Source organism: Canis lupus, chromosome 5 (assembly GCF_011100685.1).
Source record: "Canis lupus familiaris isolate Mischka breed German Shepherd chromosome 5, alternate assembly UU_Cfam_GSD_1.0, whole genome shotgun sequence".
In the NCBI taxonomy this organism is placed as follows: Eukaryota; Metazoa; Chordata; class Mammalia; order Carnivora; family Canidae; genus Canis; species Canis lupus.
The window spans coordinates 51,578,029-51,587,075 of record NC_049226.1 but is presented as its reverse complement, the minus strand read 5'-3'; positions in this window follow the sequence as shown (position 1 = coordinate 51,587,075).

Here is a 9,047-nt window from a genome sequence, read left to right as displayed (position 1 = left end):
CATTCATTCATTCATTCATCCTCTACCTCTGGGGAAAAAAAAATGAGATGTTTGAGAAGGCCATCATAGAAGAGTGATTAAAGATGGGTCCTAAGGGACTGTTTCAAGCATCACTGCTGGAGCCAGAAGTCTCAGTAACCCAGTTCCATTTATTTTTTGGTGGCTACGCAGAGCTCAGCTGTCAGGAATCTACAGTTAAGGTTCCAAGAGGCTCTGTGTTAAGGTTCTAGAGACAAAGAGACCTGCATTTCATTCTTCCCTCTGCCATTTATACAAGTCATCTCACTGCTATAGGTCTCTCACATTTTTCTTCTGTAAAATGAGGATAACCAGACCTATCTCACAGAATTGTTATGGGACTAAAAGAGATAATATAAGCATAATGTTTGATACACATAGTAGGTGTTTTCAAAACCATTAGTTTCTTCCTCTGTCCCTCTAGATCATTGTTAGGGATCATTTTTGGATGCAATATTTTTTCTTGAACTGAGAAATGTTTAAAAACTTAGAACCCTAGTTCTGTAAACTGCAGCTATCTATAGCAATTGGGGTAAATCGAAATGATGTCCACTGAACCTTCTTATTCATACCCATCACTCTTTCTAAAGCAGCATTTGTGATTAATCTCACTCTAGGGCTAAATCGGTCCCAAGCGTTTCCAAGGCACTTGATAAAGAAGCTCTCTGATTTATAGCAAACACCATTATTGAGCGGTGGCAGAGAGAGGCCATTGGGGGATTTGTCTTGCTGGAAACTCTGTCTGTTGGAGTCATTTCTTCTATTTTCCTGGATAAGAGCTCAATTTATTTCAAAATAGATGAATGAGGTCCTTTTTTTGTTCCTTTGGTGGGGTACGAAGGAGAGAGAAGTTGCACATATTTTAAAAATAAAGAATATTTAATATTTAAATTTGGAAAGTTCTTTACAGCTTACACAGACATCAGGATTCAATAGAAGGCTAAGCACATAGTAGGTCCTCAATAAATGTTTGTGGAAGTGTATGGTCATCTCCTTTAATCCTCATAGTGGCCCTGTGAAGTACACCAAGTCCATTCTTCCTGTTCAGCAAAGGAGGAAGCTGAAGTTCACAGCTAAGAAACAGCACAACTAGGACTCTGATGTAGACTCACCTGAGCTTTACCCCTCACCCACCCACTCATGACACCGTGACCCCCCACGGCCCAGGAGCAGAGCTATCTATCATGCCCATTCTTTGAGCACAAATGCCTGACAAGCCACTTCCTCAGAGAGAAAACCTGGTCAGCCAAGGCTGCAACTTATTTTTCACCTGGTTTTTGGGTTCATTTGGTTCTATTCCAGAACACATTTATGGAACATTTGCCTCTTACTGAGAGTCCATCTTCCTTACTTTGTCTGCTCAGAGCCTGACTCTCCTCCCCAACAACCCTTATAGATGGTCATCTTGGCTTGAACATTTCCAGGGACAGAGACCTCCCTACCCAGTGGAGCTGTCTGCTGTTGAGAGCTCTTCTTATTTGATTAGGCCAGCATATTGCTCTGGAATGTAATTCCCTAGACCTTAGTCTTGGCTCCAGGCAGAAGAGTAGCAGAAAGAAAAAGCTTAGGCTCAGGCAGACATGGCTTAAAGCATAGCCAGGCCACTTACTATCTCTGTGACATTGATATTTAACTTGCAAAATGTATTATTTAACTGATAAAATGGAAAGTGGAACCAGTAATATTTTATCAGCAGGAATTCTTCTGAGTGCAAGTAAAAGAAGACTCAATTAATAGTGGCATAAACAATAAAGACAATTATCTCACTTCACAAAGAGTTTCAAGGGAGGCAGTGCCAATGTTGGCTCAGCAACAAGGTAATATTAGGGTTCTTGGTTGGCATCTTCATGATTCTCAGGTTCATGAGAAGGCCACAGCAGTAACACACATCATATCTTAACACAGCACCTGCAAAGCAGAAATAGAAGTCAGAAGTTACAAAAAAAAAAAAAAAAAGAGTTTTATATAGGGAGGGACGTACTTGCCATCTCTGGAAAATATTACATGTTCCTTTATGCCTCATTGACCAGATCTGGTCACATGCCTAACTCCTATATCAATCACTGTCTTTGATGGATAACGTTGCCTTGGTTGCCTTAAATGGGCAGGACACAGCCACCTAAACAGAACAAAGTTTTGCTGGAAAAGAAGAGGAATAATGGCTATTGGCTGGGCAGCAACGGTATTGTAGTTGAGGGTAAAAGGGAACATATGCAAAGTGTTTAGTAGAGTCTCTGACACGTTTTACTCTGTGTTGACTATTACAATTGCCTCTTATTGTTATAAAAGCTAATAAAAGTATCCAACTTCTCTCTGACCATCTCCTCTCCCGGCAAGAACTTGAGTTCATTGTTAAATTATGCTCTACCTTGATGATCATGCTCCCTGGCAGAAAGGATAAAGGGGTCATAGGTAGGGCTGCCTTGTTACACAACTATCCTGGGTGTTATCTACATTGTTATGCCAGTGAATGGTGCCCCCTGGAGGGTGCAGTTTATACCTTGTGTGACCATTAAACTTGGTCCTAATAGGAGTAAAATAATTATTTCTGTGTCATCTGTCTTCACCATACTATCTTCTCCCAGAAGTGTTTCCCTCCTGTCCTTGGAATATTTGGTCCCAACATAATCTTTAGATTCAGGGTTTGTCCTTTTAATTTTAACTTTTAGCTTTTTTAGTTTTTTTATATTTATCATTATTACTTTTCCTAAATCTCACTTTGAAAATTAGCCTGAATCAATAACTTACCAACAAAAAGAGGGAAAGGCAGTTCCCTTCAAGGGAGAAAGTCAGTGGCCAGTCATGGTCATTGAGCTTGACCATGGGAGCTCTGTCTGCCCTCTTTGTATGTCAGTGACGCCTAGCCTAGGGTGAGGAGGGCTTTCTGGCTCTGCTGGGACATTTGAAATAGTTCAAGGAGAGAGATGTCACCAGCAGAGGGCAGAGAAACCAGAGCAGGTAATGTCTGATTAATACCCAATGTTACCTTGAGTAGAAAACAAATGATTTTGTTGAAAAATATTCTTATGTTTGTTTCTTGACATACTCTGACTTACCAAAACAACAACAACAACAACAACAACAAAAATCTCCTAATTTGAGGCCTGGCCTCAAAGAAATGAATCTCCTCCTCTCAGATTTTGGTCCCAAACTTTCCTTTGAAAATCATCTTTGAGGGTAGCCTGGGTGGCTCAGCGGTTTAGTGCCGACTTCAGCCCAGGGCATGATCCTGGAGACCTGGAATTGAGTCCCACGTCAGGCTCTGCATGGAGCCTGCTTCTCCCTCTGCCTGTGTCTCTGCCTCTCCCTCTCTGTGTGTGTGTGTGTGTGTGTCTCTCATGAATAAATAAATAAATAAAATCTTTAAAAAAAAATGAACATCATCTTTGGAAGTGGACTACAAGCCACAAAGTTGAGAGGGAAAAAATACTACATGCATAAACCCACTGCCTTCTTACAGGTGCTCTGGAGGTAGATATTACCAAATATTTGGGAGGAGTGAAATTAGTCCTGGGAAAGTAAAATAATTAATCTAAGGTCATCTGATTTGAAAGATATTTTTCTACATTACACTGTGTGTTCATGCATTATATACCAACCAACCAACCAACCAACCAACCAAAAAGCCAATATACTGACACCTAACACCTCCAGGTAGCATTAATCTGGGGCCCAAAAGCTCAGGTAGTCCAAACCATGATGTCTGCACCAGGTCACTGAGGCTCCCTGGGCTCTGATTTCTTCATTCATATATAAAGCGGGGCAATCATAGCCACCTCACAGAACTGTTGCAGGAATCAAATAAATATGTCAAGTGCTTTTGGGGCCTGGTTTGTATGAGGTCTCAGTAATGAATGGTGACTCTTATTATTGCTCTGATTACTGATCTTATTGTCAGTAACTTGATCTTGCTGAGCCCTAGTGACCACATCTCCAGAACAATCCAACCCAAATGTCCTCTCCAGAATAAGTTTGAATGCTGCTAAGCAGGCTCCTCAAGACTGGTTTGTCTTCCCAGCCTGCCTTTCCTTCACGTTTCGACTCCTGACAGATTTCTGTGCTCTGGACGAGGCCATTGAGTGGTGACTCTGCAATCTGTTCCGGCTGTTAAATAAACTTCTCCTGCTCCCAGACGAGCTGTCACATTTGTGTAAATACCACTTTTTGCTTGGACTATGATTTCCAAGTCAAAACTCCCACTGCATGGGTGGCTATTAGGGTCACTCTAGATCCAGAGCCCATGAATCACAGATAATAGGTTCAAACTGAGAGGCTGCTCTGGGAATTGACTGTGTGGCCTGAAGGAGAGATGATTAGCTATTGTACTTAGGCATGTTTATGGCTACTCTGGGTATCTGAGCATCACTGTCCATGTCACTACCATTAGAAGAGGTAGCACTATGAAGGGACAATAAGCAACTCATGCCAATACTACTGTTTACAAGGCCGATTTATATCTCATAGACTTTTGACTTCCCCAAAACAATCCCCAGAGATAGGGATTATTAGAACTATTTGCAGTGAAGACACCTGGGTGACTCAGCAGTTGAGTGTCTGCCTTCAGCTGGGGGGCGTGATCCCAGAGTCTCAGGATCGAGTCCCGCATTGGGCTCCCTGTATGGAGACTGCTTCTCCCTCTGCCTGTGTCTCTGCCTCTCTCTCTATCTCTCTGTCTCTCTCTCTCTCTCTCTCTCTCATGAATAAATAATTTTTTTTTGAAAGAACTATTTGCAGTGGAACTATGGGCCAGTTACTTCACCTCTCTGAACTTGAGTTTCTCTTCTGTTAAGTGGAGTTGTTATGGGGATTCAATAATAACAAGTTTGATAGTGACCTTCACAGTTTGGTTTCCCTTCAAAGCAGGCCCTGAGGTAGGCACTAAGGTAGGGTAGGTGGGCACCAGGTCATTTGGTAGCGATTGCTGGGAAGCACATGTGGAGAAGTAAATGAAGAGAGTGGTAAGGAAGAGAAGCTTATACAGAGTATGTATCAATGAGCAGGTTAAAGTTCTGGGTAACGGGGGTCCCAGTCCCACCTACTGGCAAACTGTGGAACATACCCTAGAATCATCCCAAAGTATGAGACATTTATCCACTGACACTGATCCCCTGGATGTGAGACATTCTGCAGGAGTTAAATGCCCTGTTCTTCTGAGATGCCCCTGCTGGTGGCTGAACAAAATCAGGAGGTGCCAGAGAAACCCCTCAGCAGAGAAGGAAGCAGCAGGGTGAGAAAGGTACTGGAAACTCTCCACCCCAGCTGCAGATGATCTTGGGTGGCCTGAGGGCCCTCACAGGTGGTCCTATGTACTCTTGATGCACATATCCTCTACATGCTGAGGAAATGGCTGAGCTCCAAGCATATGTTTAGGCCTCCCACCCACCACCATGAAACCCCAACTATTACCACCTCCAGTTTCCAGAGGAAGAAAATTGAGTCTTACAGAATAAAGTAATTCACTTAGAATGAGCCAGCCTCATCTGGCTTTCATTGTAGATGCTGAGCTCTTAAGGGCAAGCCTAAGGAGAATATTAGCCTGCTTGATAGAATGGGGAGACTCACAGTGAAGAGTTTGCTCAACAACTTTGAAAAGCAATGCTAGCCACTATTATATTCTTAAATTGATTGAAGAGATGCATCTTGAGCAGTGCTTTGGATCAAGAGTAAGTAAGAAAGATGACTGCAACAGAGCTCCAACCCCCAGGTGGCTCCCAGGTGGAGGGTGGGCTTGCCGTGCAATGTGGCAGACATGATCTGTCTCCACGACATTCCAGTGAGGATGAGCAGAGGCTCTGAGAGGCATAGTGGCTTATTCCATCATAGAGCTTGTAAGGAAGACAGGCTCTGAAGCCCAATCTTCAGACCTCAAATGCTCAGTGGTTTCCTAAACTAGTTCCTTTGACAAGAAAGAGTTGGGTATTTGTGATCAGCTCAGATCAAAGCTAGCGACCCAAATAACTTTGGGTAGTTGTTGAGTCAAATAAGTCTATGATTTCAGACAGGGATAAGTGCTATGAAGATAAATAAAGCAGAGAATAGGGTTAGTGAATGAGTGAGTGGAAGGTAGAGAACTGGTAGGATTTTTCTTTTTTTTTTTAAAGATTTTATTTATTTATTCATGAGAAACAGAGAGGAGAGAGAGAGAGGCAGAGGGAGAAGCAGCCTCCATGCAGGGAGCCTGACGTGGGACTCGATCCTAGGTCTCCAGGATCATACCCTGGGCTGAAGGCAGCACTAAACCTCTGAGCCACCCGGGCTGCCCTGGTAGGATTTTTCTGCACCTGCTATGGAGTGTTTGTGGGAAGCTGGGTTCTGGGAGGAGGTGATATACCCTGGCACATGGGTGAGGCTTTCCCCTCACTGCCTTATAAAGTTCACCCCAAAACTGCCTCAAGCATTCAGATAACCCCTATTGCTCACTTGTCTGTATTCATTCATATGTATCCATTCATTCTTTCTTTCGGTCTTTGGACTTGTCAGTGAGCACTTACTATGTGCTGATTTGCATTCCTGAGGGCTTCTGTGCCCTTGTAATGAACTTGTTTCATTCAGCTGGTTGGCTCACTGCACGCGTTGAAAGATGGTGTTGAGAGGGGAGACCATGGAAAGTGTCAGGGATTATGGAGCAAGAGAAAAGATTTGGGCCCTAGAACAAAGGAGGACCCCAAATAAATGTTTCCTGCATTGCCCTAACAGTCGCTCTCATTTACTTTGTGCGAGACAAAGCAAGTCAAAGTCAGTAAAAGCTTCTGTGTATCATAAACCTAGTTAAATTCCTAGGCTATCTGTGTGACCTTGGCCAAGTTACACAGTCCTGTGAGCTTCCATTTCCCTGTTAATTGGTAAAATAACCCATGCCTTGAAGAGGTGCTGTGAGGATTAAAGGGAGAGAAAGGATATGGGGTCTTGTCCTTAGCAGGACTCGCCAAACATGAATCCTCATTCTCTCAGTTCATCATCTGAAGAGTGGGCTGGCCAGAAAGACGTTGACTTAAGCATCAGAAAGTAGAAATTGATGGAAACCAGTTACACTCTCTAGACAAAGATCATTATAGGATTAATAGAATAACTGGGTTAAATACACACACACACACACACACTCATAAGTTGGACTAAAACAAAACATGGTATAAATAGGCTTCCCTTTGTCTTACATATCTTCAATTTTGTGTTGTACTAGATCAGGCCAATGGCCATCCTTTTGGAAATGATCTCTCCTAACTAATAATCTTACAGCCCAGACTAAAACAATGTTAGAATATAAGAATCAGCAGAAGTATAGCAGTTTGGATACTGTACAAAGTATACACACATAACTATATTCAAAATCCATAATAATCCTGGGAAGTAATCAGGGCAGATGTTACTATCTCATGTCCTCCCCCCTCCCCCAATCCCTGCAGAAACAAGACTAGTCATATTGTCCTTGATTCTCTCAAGGCTACTATAGCATCAGAGGAATAGTTGTAGAAAAAATAAAATTCAACTTGTTGGTTTCTGTACAAAAACAGTAATTACTTTAAAGACATCCTTAAATATAGACCTTTAGGTAGATCATCCATTATTCCTAACCCACAAAAATATAGTTCTACTTTAATATATTGGTCAAAATTAATACATGTCAATTTTACTTTCTTTTATAGTCTAAAGAAAAAAAAAGCAATCGGACTTTAGATCCCTGTTGACCAGGATGAGGTCCCAGGCCCCTTGTGGTCCTCACTGATGGCACTGGGACTCTGCCAGCTATGCTTAATATTTCAGAGAGCCTAACTAAAAATTTTATATTTTCTCTCACATAATTAGGCCACCCAGACTAATTAAAATCACAAATTTTTCTTTTGGCTGGAATTTTGATAATACCAGAGATCACATGACAATCAGAGGTCCTGATTGGTCTTTGATGATATCACAGAAATTCTGAGACACGGGGGCAGGACCACACTGTGACTTACACCCCATGCCCAACTAACTCAACCCCTAAACAGCTGGCACCCCAAGAAGCCTTGGTCTTGAATCTAGACTCTCCACCTCTTCAAGACAGAACTCTGTGCTGTCAAAATCCATGCAGTCAGGTCAGGTGAAAGGAGTCCTTGATGATTGAAACGCTGGGAGTCACTGGCCTACCTCTGAAGGCTACTGGTTTTCTGTTAGAAGTTAGGGGCTCTACACTGACATAGTTCTTTCCAGTAATAAAGTGAGAGGTATTTCTCGGCACAGATTAAGGAGCTCTCCAGACCCTAATAAAAACATGTCATAAGATGATTCACAGGAATTGTATCCCTCATATATATCAATACTCTTAAAATGAATATTTTTACCACCTGTCATAGAGTATTAAAATGAATGCTTTTAAGAGAAAGGAGGGTATTGGCCCTACGGTTCACAAGTGAGGGGTGAAGGGAAATGAGCAGTTTTCATTGCCACTTCCTTTATGAGATCTGCCAACTAAAGTGGTAGTAACTGGATGTAGAGCACAGGTTTGGGGGTCAGAAGATGAGGGTTTGAATCTCAGTTCTGCCATTATGAGCTGAGTAGTGCTGGGCACACAGTTGCTTAGTATCTCTGAGCTTCCAGATAAAAAATGTAGGTAATACCTCCCTCTCCAAAGAATTTGGTATTGCTCAAGGAGCACTGGATTACAAATCAAGAATCCTTTCCTTCTCATCCCAGTCCAGCCATCGACTTGAGGTGCATCTTGGATAACTTGCATAATCCTTCCAAGCTTGAGTCTTCTCCTTCCTAAGTAAATACCACCACTAATCCTTCCAGTTTCATAGGGTGGTTTGGAGGGTAGGAGATACTTCAGGTTGTAAATGATAAAGCCCATATTCTAATGCAGATTTACTACCATGTCAACATAAAACTTATGTTACCTTGTTTTTGCTCAGATTAAATATGATTTTGGACCAAATCTACAAAGAATGATCTTGTTTCTGTGCCTGCTGAAAAAGGATAAATGTTGGCACTGACTGTAACCATCCTCAGCTCCAGCCAGGCAGGATCACCCCATCCCCTGTGGTTGCTTCTGA